At 38.8% G+C, this 22,620-nt stretch overlaps 1 protein-coding gene across 5 annotated transcripts in view; it reads right to left on the bottom strand.

The window, feature by feature from the left end:
- NRP1 (neuropilin 1) overlaps positions 1-22,620 on the bottom strand; it is a 115,439-nt gene that overhangs the window by 81,659 nt on the left and 11,160 nt on the right. The window contains exon 1 of one of the 5 annotated variants that reach the window (XM_034068408.1): positions 5,028-5,135. The exons of the other annotated variants lie outside the window; for them this stretch is intronic. The gene's annotated coding sequence lies outside the window, so the exon portion shown is untranslated. Of the gene's footprint in view, positions 1-5,027; positions 5,136-22,620 lie in introns of those variants that run through there. 5 annotated transcript variants of the gene reach the window in all.

The raw sequence follows: 22,620 nt of genomic DNA, 5'->3' as shown, positions 1-22,620 counted from the left end.
GATACCATGAAGTGTCCCCTGCCCTTGCATGATTGCCACATGTCTACTGTAGCAACCACAGCAGTCAACTTTGAGAAATATTTCAAACCTTTGTCCCTTTTCCCTGTGAAAATTCCACGTGAGAATTCACAAAAATCAGAACTAGTAGAGGGATAAGAGAAACTGATAAATGATTCTCTCTTTTTTCCCTATAGGGATAAAAATCATGGAAGAGCCTCTCATGCCAGGAGCAAAAGTATGCATCAGCTGGAAGGAACCTGAGTAAGGTTTCTATGCAGCATTATGCTCTGGGAAAATCCCAGTATTGCTCATTAACGGTGCTGCTCAGAACAGCGATAAACCCCAACAAAAATTGCTATTCTTGCATTTGGAGATGTAATTACAACACAGGGACACATATCTGAACTATTTTTACGTAACTGGCTGAGGTACTAATAATGTCATAGACTCTGCTCAGTGTTGAATTTTTCCACTGGGCACAATAAAACCTGTGCCACCACAGCTTTGCCACTAACTGGGAAACGATTTGGCACTATTATGGATGTTGCAGTCACATCCTTGACTGCAGCACATATGCAGATGTCCAGCAAATATGAGCCTAGATGGCTCTTTGTATGATGTTGCTTAGGTCATTAAGGGAGATGATGGGAGAAAGTGGGCAGAGACTAAACTGGAAGACAGAAAGTACAGGCTCTGCTCCTGTGCCATTGTTATTAAATTGAAGCCAAGTGTCAGCTAACTTCCCCATGTCTGTTTCCCCACCTGGAAAATCAGATATTGACATTTCCCTGAAAGAATTTAAAGGCACTGGGTGAACTGAGATGACTACAGTACTAGTGACACACTCTTGTGATTTAATACATCTTTTGTAAATAGATATGCTGAGTTGACAGTTCTTTATTCTTACTCCCTTTTTCATAGAGTCATAGAATAGTTAGAGTTGGAAAGGACCTTAAGATCATCTAGTTCCAACCCCCCCACCCCCCCGGACACCTCCCACTAAACCATGTCATCCAAGGCTTGATCCAAACTTAGCTCTGATTTATTTTTTTTTTTAACTTTTTAAATGGACAATGAACAAGAAGGACAAAGAGACTTAAAATGCTACGTATTTTTTCTGCATCTCCATTTCAAAATGTTCATAGCGAAATATGGTATTTTGCTACTTTTGCCTCTACACCAAACCTGATTCTCCTAAGCACATTGTAAGAAGTTATAACATTTCTTTGTAACACAGAAATACTCACTGATGTAGTCATGCCTACATGTGCAGGGATTTACATGATTAATACTCAAAAGTATTAATAAGCCTTCTACATAAATCCCTAGGTGTGGAAAGAGGTAACCATGTATCTCTAAGCTCCTTAAGATGGGTACTTACAAGAAGCCTGAAGAAAAAGGGATTTGAGGGAGAGTATGTTTTTAAGCAGAAAATTATTATCTGATGTCTGAGAGACCGAGAATTACTCTGGATTAGCCTGTGCTGAGCACCTGCTGCTGTGGACAACTGGTTATCTGAAGGACATGCTCTGGTGTGTCACAGTAGGATGCCCAGCAGGTTATCCACACTTGTTTCACTCTTGACTAAACACACTGGGTAAATGGATTCAAAGGATTTCTGCCTTGAGCGGAAGTTTTTCCTGTACCTGAACTCAGGTATGAGAGGTTGGCCACCTTTCCCCAGAGTTTTTAAATAATTGATGATGGTGATTATACTTCAGTCAGTAAAACAGAATAGGAAATGAGATGTACTAGCTCCTTCATAATCCTGGCACTATTTTTCATTTGAGTCTCAGCTGATTATGCTTTTTCACCATTTAATAATCAGCATACAATCTAGCAATTGGACTGTGGGGTAGAGTCTTTTCACATGAAGTTATTGCAAAAAAAAATCTCATTGCATAAAAGCGTTAGCTAAATGGTATACAGGATAGATTACATACACACCATGAAGTTGTCAAAACATTGTGATTTGATTAACGAGGCTGTTAATTTTCAGAGTTTTCTCCCATACAGATCTTAAGCCTCTTCAGTCACATCAAGGCTTGTGAGGTTAACGATATTCCCTGCCAGTCTTAGCATGAGTCTCTCACTTTATAAATGACTCTCCCTCTGTTTGCCATGCAGGAACCTCTTTAGATACCTGGTGCAACATGAAAAGAAGCAAGCACATTAGCGAACACTTCACTAAGGCAAGTCTTTCTGAATGTGAAATGCCTTTTGTCCAGTATGACCAGTGCTTTTTTACAGCCAGAATTTAAGCTTGCTCCTCCCCAACATGTACTTTGTCTCCTGATGCTTTTAATCCTTAAAGTTGCAAGTCCCGCTCACTTCAATTTTGCAGTCCCGGCCTGTCTAACTTAAAGACAACATTGTGAGAAGGAAATCAGGGACTTGCTACAAGGTGAAAATGGTTTCATATGAATCCTAAAAATAGCCCATCCTGTTTTCCTTAATCTGTAATATTTGCATTATTCTATGAAAGATTCACAAAGGCAGTAACATAAGGAAGGAAGACAGAATGGTGCTGAGATCTTTTCTCTCATTTCAGCCCACCCTTCCTACACAGAGACATGCAAATCCATGATGAGGAGGCATGGTGAAAACTGTTTTTAAGTGTGATCATTAACCATGTGTATATTGATGATCTTCTATTTGCATTTATTTCATTTTAAGCACATAAGTCCATGCTGATTGGTGTTTTATTAAATTGGTACTATCCACTACTCGTATGATTTAGAAATATGAATTACTGAGTAAGCTTGAGGAGTTTAATATTCAGTTGGGCTCATATTTAGGCCATATGTTTCACCTTACAAAATCTGAGATAAAATCAACAGCATCAAGGACTGATACGTACATAACACATTTTAAGTATTAGATTGTACAGCCCTGCTTTTGATGATGTTAGTGAGACTTCTTGTGCATAAGGATTTAGCAGCATAGAGGTTGAGATTGAGCTTGGGAGAAAGGTTTTACTGTTCTGCAGTATGATATCAGGTTGGGACAGTAACTACCTTTCTGCAATAAAGCCAACATAAACAACAAGAACAAATCTCTTTTTATATGGCTACAACGATTTCAGCTATTGAAACTCAATTGTTGGAAACTGAAAAAAAACATTTTAGCATATGTATGTGAAATAGAAATGTGCAGTTCTTAAAGCTGAATCACTTAACAGAATTACAGATAAGCCTTCTTATATTCCCTAAATGTTTATCAGACTCACCTAAGGCAAATTTCTGGGTTTTGTTTTGTTTGTTTTTTTTAATCAAATTACTTTTATTTCAGTCAATACTGGTTAAGAACCTGCTACAAATCCTCCAGCTTTTACGTGATTCAAATAAATTTGAATATTACACTGTTTTACAAAAACATGTTTCCAAATGTTGTCCATATTAATGCTGGAAAGCAGAAATACAATTTCTACACACAATTTGCACCAACCTGTCAAAAACAGCATAAAGGGAGAGAAGAAAACAGGCTACATGATATGTTTTGCTATTGTTAAAAACAAGAGGGCATCTCACCTAATAATTTAAATAAGATCCTGTTGCCTGACATTTTTAAAGCCTTTTGATCTCTTTCTTCTGGTTCCCTGGGCTGTGACTCTGTAGGGTGCAGTAGGTGGAAAGCTATGGATTAAATTTTGTGGTGCCTATGCCTCCCTTTAAATTGCGAAAACCCCTGTTAGTGAGCACAATGAATGTTTGCTTTTATGAAGCACTAGTCTACTGGAGATGGTGGAGAACATCTTTTACCTTTTTAGACACAGACCGATCCATAAACTGCCAAATTCAACTTTTCTGTTATTATCAAGGCAATAATTCTTTGGCCTTCTGTTAAAATGATTTGCCAATTTTGTTGGCACAAATTAGGAACTGAGATTTAACCTCCTGTAATCTGATTTTGAAAATTAATTTAACACACACTGCACCCCAAAATAACATAGAGGTAATGCATTTGTTTTGTAATTTGCTGCACTTGAATATAATGCTAGGAAATGACAAATTTTATCTTTCCAGAGCAAAGACAGAAAGAAAGATACCTTATTATTGCTGGTTCAGTGCAGGCGGATAAGCCTGAACAATCTGAAGATAAAAACCTTAGCAGAATATGTAGAACCTGAGCCACACATCTAGCTTAGGCATTTTCTCACTGAATGCCATGTTAACTCATTCATTCACTTTGACAGTGGAAAAGATTGGTTCAAACTTAGAAATATTAAACTATTACAAGAAATTTGTGATAATAAATATGAAACAAGCATAAGAAATCACAGAGATTGGAGAAGACATTTTTTTTGCTCTTGCAATCCAGTTAGTTTTGGGATAATTCTATGAGCCACCACTATAGCCCCTTAAATTTCCAGTGGATCAGATTTAGCGTAGGACACTGCAGACTGCTTTGTGGCAAACAGCTCAAAGTATTTGCATTCCATTTACATTTAGAATAAGTAACACAAGCTGAGAGGAGGCTGGAAAAGTCCTTTCAGAGAGCTCCATTTTATCTGCATATAGGCATTAACTCCCGTAGTGCCTATGAGATTTGGAAGCTCATCTGATTTGGCAGAGGCCTCTAGCAGAGTCAGTGCCCCTCCCCCTGTTCAAAGAGAAATGCTTATTAATTATTCTATGATTCTCCAAACCAGCTCTGATAGAAAAGTGTCACTTCTAGTCTTGACTGTCTCCCTTGACAGCCTGCTACTTTGCTTAAGTGATCTCACAGTTACAACATTTTTCATAATATTTAACCTAAATGTTCCTTGCTGCAGATTAATCCCACTCCTTCTCTCATCAAGTACAATAGCTTTGTGGCTTTAGACGGTATTTCTAACATGAAACAGGGATACAAGCGTGGGCTCTTTCTTAGAGTACGTGTTGTCAAACTGACCTTTGACTCTCACACTTTAAATACATCTCATGGCATCCTGCGCAAAAGAAAACAGACACCACTTGTTTCCTAAAGATTTTACAACTGGCTTGGGCTAATTAATCAGTCTCCAGCACACACATCTCTGCACTTACCTGTCTGGAGGAAGTGCAGATCACAGGAGCAAAGCAACTTTTCTGAGATCTATCATTCACCAGGTACTTCATTAATTACAGAGCAGACAAAGGGAAATCTGTGTGTGGCTGCTTCTTCCTTTCTGCTACTGTGCAGCAATTCTATTACCCATTTGGCTATTTCATTACATGCAGAAGTAGATTTTGGTTCCACGGCCTATTTCGATTCCTGGTGTAGTTTAGCCAAAGCCAGTGAAATTCCAGTAGGAACAATTTGGCCCACTGTGTTTAAGTATTTAACCATCTGCACAAAAACCACAAAAGAGACGCCCAAACCAAAACCACTCATTTACATAATAAGGATGTGAACCTACTACAGCCATGTGAAACTATCATTTTTCACATGTGCTTGTGAATCTTTTCCCAGGCTTTTGCAGAGGGAGGGGCAATCTGAGGGTTGCGATGTATGAAGTGAAAAGAAATGTGTGGGTGGGAAAAAACAAGGGGTTTAATTTTTTTTTCTCCTTTTATGCAGCAATTACTTGTGTATTTTAAAGAAATGTTAAAAATACCCAGAGGTTATAGATTGATGGCTTTTCTTAATGTTTATACAAATATAAATACACAGTTAAAATAAATACAGAAATAAATGGAATACACCCACCTCTACAATTACAAAATCACTTTCCCATGAGGAAGTTTCATCGTATCCCCATCTGTTAGAACTTGGATTGTGCTATGAACCATTATAGCTTATATCCCTTAATTATTTTTTATCATGTATAATGTAGTTGTGGATATTCCACATCTTCATTGCAAATCCTTAATATTCTTCTGTACAGCTACCAATGTTCTTGGCCTAGTTCTGTGTTGTGGAAATGAATTCCCAGGGTTAATTAAGTGTAATAGGGGTAAGCCATGGTCCTGATCCCACGGCCTCTGCATAAGTTAAATTCTCAGAGATAATAGAACCCTTTCCAGACTGAGAGGAAATAAGAGGGAAAACCATGCCCATAATGGCCTTCCAAGAGGCTGAACCAGCAGCTCCAAGGGAGCTGCACAGCAGCCATCGTGTACACAGGACCATGGCAGACACCTCACCCAAAAAGGAACCCGAAAAACCTACACTCAGCAATTGCACTCTCTGCCCTGGCATTTGTGAAGCTGCAGACTTTGGTAGTGGAGGGGACTGCAGTATGGAGTGGACTGCAGTATGCAGGTTCTGCTGGTAGAGCTAAATATTCTCAGGAGAAGAAAAGTTGTAACCGATTGAAGAATCTCAGCTCTTAAAGAGCAATTTGAAATTTGCTATTTGAAAATTTGTTCAAGTCTTTCTCCCATAGTTCCATGCTTGCAGGACCTGCATGGTGCCCTGTCCTGCTGCTCCAGCTTTGCTAAAGCTGAAAACTGACATGGCTCTATTAATTTAAGTGGATGCAATTTTACCTGCTGAGGCCTATCCCAAGGAAAGTCCTTATTAATGCCCCTATAAACATGTAGTAGTAGGTATATAGCTGCTTTTATACCTTGCAGCTGAGATGTGGTTTCAAGTGTACTTCCTCCAGTGAAGAATGTGGAATTTGTACTGTGGTGGTTTGACAAAACTTGAATCAGACCAGAAATTGCAAACCTCCCTATGTATCCTATGAGCAGCTGCACATCCTGCTTCCAAAGTCTGCACATCAGACTCCTAAGAGCAAAGGGAATCTATACTCCCAGGTAGTATTCTTAAAAGAAATAGCAGTTGTGATATTATCAGCTAATGAAAATAAAAATTTTGTGATTTTCCATTTGAAAACATGGATTTTGTTTTTTTTTTTTAACAGCACTATTTCATGTCTTGGAACTAAGACACATTTTACAGCTGTGCCCATTTTTGCATACTGTATGGCTGCTTTGTACTTTTGGTCAGAAAAGAGGCTAATTATGGCAGACATGAAAATATCATGAATGTTTTCATGGTTCAGCAGAAAGCTTCGGATTATCAGATCCAAAGGGTCCATATAGTAGGCAGACTTTGTTTGAATTATGAGGCCTGCCTGCCAGAAAAGAAATGATGGATTTCTTACACATCATTTCTTACTGGCTATTAGATATCCTCTAATAAACTCACAATAAAATACAGCTGATGTTTGAAAAGCACATAATTTGAAATTGATCATATACATATATCACAAATCAGCATTGTATAAATAATAGTTGCCCTGTAATCATACTCCTTTTGTGAATCAGGGATTCAACTATTCAATCAATTGTTGAAATTTTATCACTGTTCTTCTACAGTGTCCTGGTTTTGGCAGGGATACAGCTAGTTTTCTTTGTAGCAGCTGATACATAGTGCTGCGTTTTGGATTTAGGATGAAAATAATGTTGATAACACACTGATGTTTTAGTTATTGCTGAGCAGTGCTTACACTAAGTCAAGGACTTTTCAAAGATGAAAAGTCACACCACCCAACCAGCACACGAAGTTGGGAGGGAACACAACCAGGCTAACCTCAACTGGCCAAAGGGGATATTACATACTATATGGCATCACACTCACCATATAAACTAGGGAGAATGCCAGCCAGGGGCAGCTGCTCAGAAACTGGCTGATCATTGGTCAGTTGATGGTGAGCAATTGCATTGTGCATCACTTGTTTTGTGTATTCCAATTCTAGTATTATTGTTATTATTATTATTATTTTCCATTTTCTTTCTGTTCTATTAAACTATCTTTATCTCAAGCCATGAATTTTACTTTTTTTCCCCAACTCTCTTTCCCATCCTAGTTGAGGTGGGGGGAGAAATGAGAGAGTGGCTTTGTGGTGTTTAGCTACCTGCCAGGTTAAACTATGACATACAGTAAATATAACTTTGAGTTACTAATGCGTCCCAGCTGTGGTGATATTTCGAATACAAATCAAAAGGCTGATCTGTGTCTTCCCTATATACAAGCATGTTTTGCACGAGCCAAATGAACTGACCAGACAAGAGTAGTGGCATTTACATTATTCTAATTTTACCAGCAATTCATTACTTAGCATGGGATCCATTCAGGCACATGGATAAGGTGTGATAAGAAAAATAAAGGGTATTCTGCTTTGTTGCCAGGTAAAGAGGGAAGTCAGTGCTGGGTCTGGACTTCATGTCTGTATCTGAAGAACAATAGGAGGCTCAAAGACCCAACACCAAGAGCAGAGACTCAGGCTGGAAGGGATTGAAATGAGCTTCCTTGTGCTGCTTGGAAGCTGAAAAAGGAAAGAAGGGTTTCTTCAGAAGATTTTGAAAAGAAGAATAGATGCATCGTGATCACTTCACTATTATTCACCCACTTTGACATAATCTTTGCCTCCTTGGTTTGTTCCTATCTGCTTTCATATGAACTGAGCAGTGTTGGAAATATAGACATTTCCACACAAAAGAACATAAATGTATCATTTGAATGTGAAAGAGGTGCTAAACAGTGCTCTCATTTAAATGATGCCTAAAGCCAAGAGACACAGGGCCTAAGATATATGAGAACAAGGTACAAAACCATCTCCACCATGTTTAAAGCACATTTGTTTCACTACTCCATGCTGAGACTATATTCAGCATTTTACCCTAGGCCTGGAGCTGCTGAGACAGACAGAGCATGGATGACCTTTGGAGCGGAATTTTTGTAAAATAAATAAGCTGGATGGCAGAGCATAAAAGTTACAAACCTCTTTGGAATGCCGTATGTGAAAACCTTGTAAACTGTCCATAAATATCACCTGCTGGTTGGGACTTGTGAAAGCTGCTGCAGAATTCTCTGCTAATATCTTCCCCCCCGAAACATTAAAACATCTGTTAATGACAATTTATTTTATAGCTTTCATGTTGTCATGTGTCTGTAATTATAAAACATGTTATTACCAGCTTCAGCCTGGAAGCAACACCATCCCACGGCCTAGGATCAGAGGCACTAACATTCAGACCAAAATGCTAAAGGCCTTCTGACCAAAGGCTAAAGCACCCATAGTGACGCCAGCACAACATTTGTCTTCCTGTCCTTGGAGTCAAATTTACTGACATTATAAGCAGACATTTTACTAAGTATTGCCAAACTCAGCTTTTACTTCTTCTTCCAGAATCTAACTTCCTGATGAGGAAGTTAGCATTTGATCTAATTATTACTGAAGCAAATGGTTTTTTTCCACTAGCAATGCAGCGCTGGACCAAGTCAGCTGTGCAGCAGTGGTTTTACAACTTGGTAGCTTGTTTGGGACTATCACTGCTATAACTAGTTTTCTGAAATAACAGCCATTTACTGCTTTAACAGTTAATATCTTACTGAGATAAATTCTGAAATAAATTCACTTTTCAGTTACAGAGATACAAAATATGTTTTAAGACCTTATTCCTTTTTACACATAAAACTTGTAAACTACAAAAATTATGCCATTTTATTTTAATGAATTAGGTTTAAATATTCATTCTTTGGCTGACTTTTATCCTGGGAGTGATTTTTTTATGGCTGACATTTAAATCCTTTAAAGTAGGGGCTTATAACAGCATCTCCAAAATGTCTTAGGCTACTGTGCAGCAGCCCTGGCTGGTACTGCTCTAGTTAGCATTCCTTTTAATCTACTGTTTTAATACACTGCTGAAGAAATACTTTAGATTTTAGTGGACAGAATGGTTATGGATCTTAAACGACTTGCTATGAGAAATAGAATTAAGAACAGTACATATGGTTTAATAGTTTTATCATTATGAACAGGCACAAAGGCTGACATTTGAAAGTCATTATCCTCTTGCACAAGCTGGTACAATTAGACTTTTAATCAAGAATTTCTACTTCTTTTGTTACTTCCTGCCTTTCTGAGTTCCTGTGATATACAGTTCCCGTTTTGGCCTCATCCTGTTTTGCCCTGCTTCTTGTATGTTAAGGAGTCTAGCTCTACTGTAGGCTAGCATTTTTCAAATGCAGCAGCACACAATAAACAGGAAAGATCCCCTTGGAGACGTTGTTTTTAGCTGATCAAAAGGCCATTCTGGCATCCATTTGTTGCTCAATAAAAATATTATTTAAGGAAAAAGAGAAACAACTCTATATCAGCATTGTGTCCTTAGCTTGGCTAATGCCTCAGCAAAAGAAAATGCTGGCATCATTACCGCTTAGCCTACTGCTGCCGAAGTCCATCCTATTTTAGTTACATATAGTACAGACACAAATCAGATTGTAAGTAAAAATGCAGTGTCCTCTATGTCCTATGAATTTTAAACTACAGAACTACATGTTATAATTTAGCAAAACATCAGAAACTTAAAGACACTGCCCTGACAATCTGCCAGGAGTCTATGAACTGCATCCGATTTGCATGTTTCAAGTCTGTGGGAGTTTTGCAGCAACAGGAACTTCAGGATTTGGGTTTCATAACTTGGTCTAAGACAGGCATTGCTTTGACCTTGATTAAGAAAAAGTTTTTAACTTGAACCAAAATGGAAGTATGAGAACAGTCTTCTGAACAGAAGCATTTCGTAGTGCCTCATCATCCATGTGGTGTGGTCTGCAGTAATCACACATCCTAGCGTGCAACGCTCCATCTTAACAGAAACAGTCTTGTTCATATGTTGAAGCAGGAATATTTGGGCCTTATTTCAGTCACGTTACTAAGCATGTGCCTAATCGTAAGCATCTGTTGGTTACATTAAATTAAGCAGGGTTCAAGCACATGTTAAACAGGGCTGAGTGTGTACTGAGAAAAGAGTGATGAAGCTCAACTGAATGAATTGCATTTGCTGAATTAGGCAGTCTACATTGTGTGCATTTATACTCTGGTATTTTCTTTTCCATTCCCTTCCATGTTAAGGATGTTACTCATATCCTTATGTCCTATCAAGTATCTTCTTTGCTACAGAAGACCTCTAACTGCTGACCAGTGTGCTCCCGCAGTGCATGTGCTCTGCAGGGGTGACTTTGAATGACACAAACCAGCAAGCACAGGTCTGTCAGGCTGCCCCACCGAGACCCAAAAAGGCTTTGAGCCAAGCCACAGAAACTGCAGGTAACTCTGCCCAAGCAAATGTAATTTTACATTGTAAATACATCAACATGTGGTATATTTTAGACAACAGTTTCCATTCTCAAAGAAAATGCTTACTTCTGTATGAACAGAACATTAAGGTCTTGGGCTCATTTTCTGGTTTCATTTTTACTTGTAAACCAATTATACAGCTCGTTGCATTAAGCCTGGGACATGGCAAACAATTTCTAAACAGTTGCAAGATATTTTACCTCATTGACATGGTCAATACTGTACTAACCCTGGCAATCAGCTCTGTGTCCACTATGACAAAAATGAGCTTCTGCAGCTAGCTAAATGTTCCAGCTTTCCTGTTCACTTTGGCCAGCCATTTCTGAGGACTTTGGGTGGAATTTATTTCACCTTACAGTATATGTGCAAAACCAAGGGAGATACCCAGAGCTAGTTATCCCTTGGTAGCCTGGGGAGAGAGATAAAGGTACCTTGAAAGAATGATTTATCCTGGTGATCAGCTTAAGGTGGCATATATTTTTGCTGGAGTTATCTCCCTCACCATAAGCCACAGGAGAAGCCCACATATCCAGTTTAGAGGAGACATCCAGTTTTGGAGCATGAATAAGGCAAAATTAGGTGCTCTTTCTGTACTTTCTCACTGTTTTTCTCATAATTATTTCTAAATGTCTCTTGCTTACCACTCCTGCTTATGCTTTGCACTACCAGCTACATGGCAACTCTGCACCTACATTATTTCCTACACACTTGCCAAGACTGCTTTTTGCTGCATGCTCCCTCCACATGGTAATTAACATTGTGCAGCACTTCTTCTGCCAGAAAGAAGTCTCTTTGGTGGATCACTCTTCCTCAACTGTCTAAAAGAGCATTATCAAGCTCAGTTTTGAATTGCCAGATGAAGAGAGGAAATTGCAAAGGAAAAGTTAGTTTCAGGTTTTTAGAAAATTTTAGACATTAGCAGTGATCTTCTGAAATTTAATTCAGAATGTAGTTATTAGGGTGGATGAGAAAGGTGTAATCTTGTGGGAAAAGATGTAATTTAGCTTGTAAGTTTGGGTTCTGGCTCTAACTTTCATGTGTGCGTCATACAGTTACTAGACACCTGTGCCTGAGACTTGAAATTGGCTGGTTGCAGCATGCACGTGGTGTAAAATGGCACAGTAGGACTTTGATCTAATGCTGTGACCTAATCTTGCAGGAAGGAAAACTCTGGCCTTGACACTCTAGGTCTGGGTGAGCTAGCAATTTCTGTAGATGAACATGCAGCAAATTCAGAGTTCAAAAGTGAGAGTAGCTGCTCTTGTGGACAGAGCCAACAAAGCAGGCGCTTGGCAAATACAACCAATTCCTGCCTCTCTTATCTTTGACATGCTGCCACAGCTTTACAAACACCTTTCAAAGAAAATGTTGTAGTTGGGCCAAAGTAGCAGTGTGTGCTTCCACTGGTTTTGGCTCACCAGGATGCTGAAGTGATTGTGCACTTAAGCACGGAGGATGCTGGGCGCTCCTGGAGAAGCATGTGCTTTGTGTGCATTGAAGGAAGCTGAAGCCCAGGAGCTAGCCCACAAACCATGTGCTCCTGCTGTCTGTAGCCTGCAAAAAGGCAGTGAAGCACTCCCAGATGACTGAGGTACAGATGTGGGAGCTCTGGTTCATGATAGAGGACTCAAGAACCAGTCTTTCAGAGAGCAGCTACAGAGATGTTTAAAGTCTGATTTACTGCAAATTGGCTGTTTGTTGTTTGGTCATTGCGTGTGATCAAAATGGGTCATCCCTGCCAAGGGAGGCAAATGTAATTCTGTCAAACAGCATCTAAGTGCTTCCTTTGCTAAGTGGAAACAATTGCTTCTCCTCACTTCACAGACTCCTCTTTAAGTTCCTTGGGTGGCACGGACACAGTTCACAGATCAAGCATGTCAGTGCTGCTAATGCTAAAGAAGTAACTGGAAGGAAATGTAGGAATGTTTGATTCTTTTTTTTTCCCCCACAGTAAAATTTCAGCTTCTGCTACAAAGAAATATGCAGTAATGTTACCATCTGTGTCACTTTATTCAAGCCCAATCCACATTACAGTGTTCCCCTGCTGAAAAATTGAATCATTATTGGCAATTACCAACATAGCTCCATTATTAGCAATGGGATGTCTACAGCCAGTTCGCATATTCTGTGCTGCTTTTATTTATTTTGGAGAAATGATGAATATAAAATATCTCCTCTGGACTCTGACATGGTGTGTACGAAGGCAGATGTCTGTTGCAATAGAGGGGGTGGACAGGGAGGAGGTGACAGAGGGAACTGCTCAGTCACTGAAAGTTACTTTCATCAGTGTTTCCTTTGGCAAAAGCTGCTCAGAAAATGCTGGGGGAAAGGTGGGAGGGAAGTGAAGAGGAGGGGGAAAGAGGGAGACAAAAAAAAAGCAAAGATGGAAAGTGTTTTTCTTACTTTAGTTGGCTCAGAAACTTTTTTGACAGATAATTCCTAATTATTTGAAAGTGATGGGCATTTTTCTGCAGATAACTGTCTCTCATGCCTTAAAACCCTGTAGAGAGTTAGGCTGGAATAACCTCTAACCCCTTCTTTAAAAAACCCTAGAAACCAGCAGACTAGGCAAACAGTCTATTTAACACCTGGGAAAAGTAGATACACTGCAGGAAATACTAATCTCTGTTCAAAACCAGACAATTCAAGAGCATATTTTTACAGTTTTATTTAGACACCAATTCAGTTTTCTGGTTACTGGATCAAGATGCTCAATGGTTGTATCAAATGCAGGAAGACGTATGAGTAAAGTTCCTGGCTCAATGACTAGGGTATAAGATCTGCTCTAACATCTGAGCACACAGTTGTGACTGCTTCTCTTCAGAATTCACCAAGAATGCACATTAAAAGAGGCTGCAGGGCAAAAAACTACAGCTGCCTGACAGACAGGCAGCAGCCTCATTTTACACAACTCTTGTCTGTACTCCACTGAAATAAAAACAACAGGCTGATTCATAGCCTCCAAATTATCCATGCAAGAAAAGTGGATCTTCCTCCCTATAATGAGAGTATAGCAGCCTCCTTCCCCAACACTGTGCTGAGGAAATGGTCTGCAATCTGTCCCCTCACTACATCTTTTATCCAGACCATACGCACTAAAACAGGCTTTAACAACTCATTTGTTAAAAGCTTGCAACTTATATGGTCCTTTAACAGAAAGCCTATTTTTGATCCTTTCCTCCAGATCTCAGTCTTGGGCCCATATACTCTGGGAAGGTTTGCCATACTGGCTGTAGCCATGATCACATGCTCTCTCCATGGACCTGGGGGGTTACACAGTGGTGCTTCCTCTACATGGTGGAAACTGTCAAGACATCCTCAGCATCGGTGAGCTTTGGGCAAAATTTGCCTCCACCTGGACCAAACCTGCCTATTTTGGTCTTAAGTTCTGCCTGCTCTGTGCCCTGATACTGAGACAGCTCAACTTCATGCTCTTTCTTTAAAAGGTCTTTTCTGTGTTCTGCTGAGATGGGAGACCATGACCCAGTGGGGCCTTGCAACCACCATGCAGGGACATGCTTGGGGCCCTGTCCTTCAGCCCTCCTTCTACAGTGGGTCAACCATACATATTTCCATCCATCTTACAATGGAAACACAGAAGGGAACCTTCTTTTCAATAGAAGCACAGAATCTAAAATCTCTAAATGAATAAGGAGAGCTGGTGAGAAATGAATATTACTTGAGCAGAAAGGGTGGGATAGGTTGTGAAATAAAAGTTCTGAAGCACCTTAACTATTTCTTCTTTGGTTTTATGGAAACATTTGTTTTTCCATGAATTGCTTCATTTTAGCTTTTGTATTATATAAAACACAATTCCTCTGAGCAGTAAGTTGGATGAGGTGATTTCCTGAGGTCCCTTCCAATCCAAATGATCCCATGGTAGAATGAAGCAAATTTAATACAGCTCAGTAAAACTTCCATTTTCATATAGGAGTCAAAGAAAAACAACCAAATTAAAAAGACGTTTCAACATTTTATCAGCAAAAATTAAATGAAATTCATGCCAAAACTTGAATTGAATGCTGCCCCTTTGCTTTCAGAAGAAAAGAACTGGACGGGTTTGAATTCAAGCAATTGGCATCAGAGCTAAGACAATGGATTTTTCCTGGTTTACATACATGTTTACAATAAAACTTCCTAATATGATTTAAACTACTTTTTCCTATGGAAAAAATTAATTTTCCACAAAGGCCTTCAACTAGTGCAAACTGTCCTGCAGTTTTGAGTGCAGTTCCCACACAAGCAAAACCCACCAGCCACCTAAGAAACACTTTCTCTGGTGCCAAGACTGAACCCATCTGGAAAATTTTTGTAGTACTTTTCTGGTAGAAGCTATATAACATTGTACTTTACTAAAGAAGCATTTTCTCTCCAGGTTCCTTAGTGGCAATAGAGTAAAAAAAGATGTTCCTTGGACACAATAAATAAGCACATGCATGCGTATATGTGCAGATGTGTGAGATTTCTGCAGCACAGAAACATACAACTGAGGTTACAGCAGTGAGAGTTCCATTATAATCCCATTTTCAAGCACTAGGACCTTTCTGAGCTGTATTATTTTGTCACAGAGGTTTGCATTTGGCCCCTAGCTCATAGATGATTTTTTTTCAGCTTCACAAAAATCTATTAATCCATTTTTGAGTTATGAGAGGGTAAAGAAATTCTTTTCCTGCCTCTCAGATTCTTGTAGCCCTGTTATGGCATTGATTTTTACACAGAACTCTCTGCAGAGTTTAATAGCAATCAGCAGCCCAATGTGTCTTAATGACTTCCTCTGTGCGTTCAAAAAATAGCTAAACTTGACAAGTTGAATCCTTCCAAGGGGCCAGTGCTCACTGAGTAATAGCTCCCAGGTCACTTTGGGATTATTATTTTAAAGTAATAACAGAATAAAGACATTAAGTTTTCCATGAGTTTATAAAAATGTTTTCAAAATTAGTTTTGTCCTCAGAACAGCCCCTGAGTTTAGAGCTACATGGCCACTTCTCAGCTTGTGCACATTAAAGTAGACCCACTGCAGTTACTGTAACTGCAGCAGGGAAGGATTCAAATAGTAAAGGAAATGCAAAACAGTCAATCACAACTTTATTGACTTCACTAGAAACATGTAGACATAAAAATGGTGTAGTTAGGTGGAGCATGGAATGCTTAGTGCCAATGTTAGCTGCTTTGCACAGTAATTCTATGTAGTATCTAAACATACTATCTTATGATACTTATCTAAAAACATAAGCCTGCACAACACACAAAATAACATGGCATAAGAAAGATTTTTCCTGTGTCAGTCCACCTCATTTATCTCCAACATGCCTGCCAGTGTACAGCAGTGGGACATTGTAAGGATCCTGACTGCAGCCAACATGATCTTTGTCCCAAACATGACAACAGTTTGCAGATCAGGATCTTCCTGAGCCAAAAGTCCACATGTCCTTGTGTTCAATGGGTTTCAATCAATTTTCATCTCATTGGTGTTTGTTTTAAAGCCAAGAAGACATGTAGCTTCCATAGCAATAGGACTCCTAGTGCTATTTTATGTGTACTCAGAGAAAAGGATGGTAAAACTCAGAAGGATTTTTTTTCTGGGATGAGTTTTGCTTTCTGAAAGTTTTGATCATGCAGTAAGGTGCAAAGAAATATAGCCAAGCAATGAAATCAATATAAAGTAATACCTCTGTTTCCTTTTGATTTTATTTTCAATTCTACTTTTCTTCTATAAGTCTGCTGTGACTGAGAACAGAAACAGCAATGGGAAGTTAGGACTTTAGCAAGAATCCAGCTTTGCCAGCTCTCATGATTTTTATCATGAGTATCATGAAGTTTGATTGCATGTTTTAAAGTGTCAGCTGCTGACACCATAGTATTGCTAAACTTCTCATTTGAGGTGAAGGAGTTTTCTATTATTATAACAGAGGGAATTCCCGAAGACATACTATATAGAAAATGGGGGTGAAATCAACAGTAATTTTGATACACATGGATTTTTATAAAGTTTCTCAATTTTCTGAGGCTTGACTTATGAAGTCCAAAACTTGGAGTGGACAACATTCAGAAAGAAAACTGCTGTGTTGTACTCAGGAGAATGTGAGTTTTCATATGTATAGAGTGAAGATAGGGAAAGCCATTCCATAAGGTGGAACAAGTGATCCACAAAAGAGCCTGCAATGTTCTGAAAGGACATTAAGAATCAAGGTAGATGACCTAGCACAGTACTTCCTGCATTGTGTGTACTCTAACAATAAAAAAATTATTTTCTAATTTTTTTATTTGTTTATTTCATCATTATTCTAGCAGTACAAAGGCATTTGGAAACTCATGGCCCTCTGTTCCTCTACAAGCACTGTGTGCACCAAAAGGAAAGTAATGTCCAAACTGAGAAAATTTCTATGGGATACACTGGCTCTTCAAAAAAAAAAAGAGATTTCTGGAGCCTAAAAATAATTTATTTCAGTCCAAGGGAGACTGGGGAGAAATTTTACCATTGACTAGAAGGAAGCCAGAATTTCACCCTGTGTGTAAGGGTGGGGAATGCTCCCCCCACAGCAGACAGTGCAGGCCCAAGATCTTTGTGTCATCTGCTTCCACCCAGTAACAGCTTTATAGAAGTAAGTTAAGAATGAATAACTTAACAGCTGCTGAAGGCGTCTCTGAAGTGCTGTTTTCCCTCACTGCACATGAGAAGACAGCCATTAGCATTGCTGCTGCTAGGTTCACTACTCCTTAGGGGATGCTACGCTTGCAGAATGGCCTGGTTTTGTACTGGCAATATGCACACATTCGAAATTGCTTGCATTTGGATGCTATTTGGTGCTCAGTTTTGAGTTAGTGCCTTGTCTGTTATAGATTCTTCTCATCACGGATAATGCGTCTCTTGTGAGCATGAGTCCTATTTTTTATTTTTGTTTGGATAACAGTTCTCTCTGAATGTCAAAAGATTGCCACATGCATTTTTACACAGCAGTATATTGTTAAAAAAAATTAACAGCTAGAAGATGAATAAACAGAAAACAATAGGAAATAACTATTACACTGCACTACATTTCCACCCAATAGTCTCTAAGGACTTCACAAACACTAGTAAGTGCATCCTCAGATATTTGCAAACCAGAGAAATATTATCCCCTCTAAGGAAACTGAGGCACAAGGATGATGATGGCCTGGCTCAAGATCAAGAAGCATGAGAGAGTTAGCACTGTAAACAGCAATTCTGTGTACTTCTTTTCAGCTGTTAGTGGAAGGAAAGGTTTGTACACATGACAGAAGGACACTGATCTTTATTCTACCCACTTTTAAGAAGCCCCTACCCATTCTGCATGAGTACTGAAGTTTGTTCTTGCTGAATGGCAAAACTTTGACTGACTTCACCCTGAATTTTTGCCATTTCAGCTACAATATGGGCCTTTCTTCTGAGAATTTCTAGGGAACTGCAGAAATGTAGAATTAACTCCTCACTCATCTGATATAAATCCCTGGTGCTTCACTATAGTGCAATGATCTCTGGACAAATTAAGAATATGGCCCATGAAAAACAGCTTCTTTTTTTTTCAGGTATTTAAATCAAAATTACCTGATAACTTTTGGATGAGAAAGAACAGAAGCTGGGATGTGGCAAGGAAGGATATATTTTCTTTTCTATGCTGAGCATATGGGGACATGCAAAAGTTATCCAGTGATCAGACGTTTATTTTCAGAGCACTCAGAGTTTGATCATCTGAGCTTTGGTTACACCTATAAGAAGGTTTTTACTTTGTAATGTTGGAGGTGTGGGGAGGAATAACTAAGAAAAGGAATAAGCATTATACAGAATATCATGGAGTGGCAGTGTGCATATAGAAAAGTTCCGTGGAGTATGCAGGGAGCTTGAAGGTCACCCCACAGTAATTTATGCAGCTGCCTAGCAAGGCAAGTTCAAAAAAAACTTCCTGGAAAGCAGGCAGAGGAACTGCTTAGCTTTGACACTTAGCCTAAGCTTTTGTTTGAAGAGTAAAAGCTGAGAGAAAATGGATGTGTCAGTAAGTCCCACAGTATGCATATATATATATATATATGTATGTGTGTTTATGTTGCAATTTGCAGCTTGCAATCAGGAAAGCAATCTAATTAATTTCTGCTAACAACTTTAGCTAACATGGTATCCAAAAACCTCTCCTAGCATTTCTGACTAGTCATGTAAGGCAGAAGTAGGTCTATGCATTGCTTTAACAGCCACTTTAGCTATACCAGTTTAGAAACCATTACAGAAAAGGCAGTACAGTCCCTGCTACAAACCGCTGGCACTAATGAGGTTTATTTCTGCAAAAGTACTGACATAGGACATATTTATACTAGAACACATGTATCCCCCAGTGCACGCTGAATTGTTTTAACTGTACACAAACAAAACCTTAACTTAAATCATTAAATTGGTACAAAAATCAATGTATGAATCAGTATCAGTAGGCTTCAGAAAACAAAGATTCAAGTCTTGAGTACAACAGGTACATTTAATTAAAAAGGGTAAAAATCTGCAAAGTAAAATTGTAATAGCCAGTAGAAGAAGCCAAATTGCCCAGGAAATGTGAGACTGCCTCTTGGAAGTAAGTTTTAAATTTAGTTTGGGAGGGACCTATTTATGTGGGAAAGGCTGAAGAGCACTGGTTTTTTGAATAATGACATGCTGTGATGGGAAGAATGAGAAGCAACATGGGCACTAGTAGCTGCAGTGTTCAAAAGTAATAAGGAGCTTGAAAACGGTGTCAGAGAAATGAGATAAAGAAGACTATTATGTTGTTTGAAGGCCATCATCTCATATAGCAGTCGAGGATAAATGAAAATGGAAACCAGTAAGGAACATAATATGATATGTTTATGGCATTGGATGTTTGAGCTATGAGCAGGTGCAACACTACTGACACCAGTGGAGCTGTCTTCACTGCTTCACAGCTCAGTGTCATCCTGTATCTATGTTATATAACTATATTATATAGCATATGTGCTATTGAAACACAACAGAAAACTTTTGAAATGCATTAGTATGTACATCTGGTCTGACTGTTTGCCATCCAAAATACAAGGAGATGAACCTAAATTGTCTGCTGTAAATGCATGTAAATAAGTTCTGGATTTAAGCCCAGATATTAATATACAAATAGATATAGTTTATAGAATTGTGACACAAAGTCTCAAGGATTTTGTGGGAATGTCAAAAAATGTTCAGCTATCAGAACATTTGCCTGCCATGTTAATACACCTTATGCCTCTATCTCCAAAACAGATTATGGAGATGGCTGTGAAATAGAGGAAAAAAAGAGCTTTTATTTAAGAGCTATCTTTGCATATTTTTCCAAACTTAACTAAAGCCATTCAAATGGAGCGACAGCCTAGGATTTCCTCTAAGAAGGGTTTTTAGCATAAGGGATGTAAGCCTCTCATTTTGCATCTGGCAAAGTGGAGTGATAGCTATGGAAATAGGCAGCATAGCCTACGTTTCTGCATGGTGATCAAGCTAAAGCATTTCTAAATTGCTGATCTGCTTCCCTTGTTACAGATGAATACATTGGGGAAAGTCAGTAGAAGTTGTCTGGCTTAATGACAGATTGGAACAAGATCCTACAGCAAGACAAACTTTGATTCTCACCCATGTACTTACCAACTCAACCCAAAGATTCACTATTATGAGCTAAGATTTTGGAGAATGAACGATAACTTATTTATGGTGATTTATGAATTGAGGGCACAAAAAAGAATGCAGCTTATTTTTCTACTCTATTGCAAATTACTCAGCAAGCATCTAAAATACATTGTTATAAAATGTACTTATTAATTTGTGTAGTGCCATAAATGTACGTTCTAGCTATTAGCCCTGCACAAGTGAGTCTGTTGTTTTAATTGACTTCAGTGGGACTGTATATATGAATGATCAAAACTTTGGCTGTGAGGGCGCATTTCTCAAAGTCTGAGACAGAATAATCACATGGGTATGAACAGACCTCTCTATCCTTCTTTAGGTTACCAACTTCCAATTTCAAAAGTGTTGCAAAAACGAAAAAGGAAAAAGAAAAAGAAAGAAAAAGAAAAAAGAAAAAGAAGAAAAAGAAACAAAAAGGACTACCTGTATCATCTTTTCCAACATGAAAAGCAGTAGGGCATGGCCCCAGCACAGGGCTGAGATGTAATGGCAGTGAGTATCCCCACCCACAGTGGCGTGCTCCAACCCTTTCCCACTCCACAGGTCTGATGGGCTGTGTCTTTCACGGGGGCATGGAGCAGCCCACAGTGCAAACATGCAACAGAGCCCAAGCTGCTGGAAATGTAAGAAAGGCATTAAACCAGACTCTCATTCAGTGGGAGGCTCGGCCTGTCTCTGTTTAGGGGAAGCATGGGGCATGTGGCTACTGCAGCTCTACATCAGCATGGAAGGCAGCAGATAACTGCCCAGTTTCTCCTGTACAACAGCTGGTTATTGTGCTTTGGGGATGTTCATAGTTTCTTCTGGAAGAAATCATCACGTCAAATGGGTGTCTCTTCCACATATGGAGATATTTTCTCAATGGTCCTTTTGTGCCATTTAAATTCTTCATTTTATAGCATTACGTAAAATATTTCTAATACTATTAACATGCAAGATGAGTCTTAATATGCACAATACTTTCCTGTTTCAATGAATTATTATAAAGCTCAGGCAGTTCAGAACCAGCTTTATGTATCACAGAGTTTCACAGTACCTTACATGTGAGAAACAACCAGAAATTTATTTTTTGAGGTTACGTTTCTAAAAACCTTTGATACTGCCCATGAAAATCAATTTCCTCCATGGAAGTTTATGCCTTGGGTAGGGGGTTACTCTCACATTTTTGTGAATTCCTACAGAAAAGCAAATGACCTGTGCTCCCAAGAAGTTGGCAGGTGACTTATTAAACTTCTCTCAAATCTCCTTCAGGAAGTTCATTAAAACTCTATTTGGAAATAGCCAGGTGCTTGCTTCCCACAGTGCAAGAAGGAAATCTGTCACCCTGTTTAAAAAATTGTTTGGTTACTTGGGATAAAGAAATAATCATTATACCAAGCTGTGTGGTTTTGTGATGGAAAACTATGGCTTGGCGAGAAAAGTGCCAAGGTCAATGCAATGAAAGACCCACAGTGAACTCAGACCTGATTTCAGAAGTCAGTGGTGGATGGAGGCCAGGAGAACAAAGTCTTTTCTGTGGTTCACTTGAAAACATTTTCTAATATTCTGGATAAACATAACACTCTAGCTTGAGAGAGTTTTTAGCTTGAAAAAATATCATTAGAAAATATTTTTATATGTTTTATGAGGACCACTAAGGCTGACAAAATTACCTTATTTGATGCTAAATCCTGACCTAAATACTATAGCCAAGTCAACTAACAGGAAAATAGTAGGGCTAAGCCTTTTTCATTCTTTATTCTGCCAAGCCACTGCCTCTTGCAATCAGGATTGATTACAAACACCCAATTAAGAGGCATTTGGAACATGATCTGAACACTAATCCTGTCTCTTTTTTCTCTTTATACCTAATTATCAGCTTTAAGATGGGTATTAGTGCTTTATTGGGTAGATTTACTTTAGG

Source organism: Melopsittacus undulatus, chromosome 1 (assembly GCF_012275295.1).
Source record: "Melopsittacus undulatus isolate bMelUnd1 chromosome 1, bMelUnd1.mat.Z, whole genome shotgun sequence".
Classification (NCBI taxonomy): Eukaryota; Metazoa; Chordata; class Aves; order Psittaciformes; family Psittaculidae; genus Melopsittacus; species Melopsittacus undulatus.
Note: the sequence above shows the minus strand (reverse complement) of the source record. Positions and strands in the feature narration are given on the sequence as shown.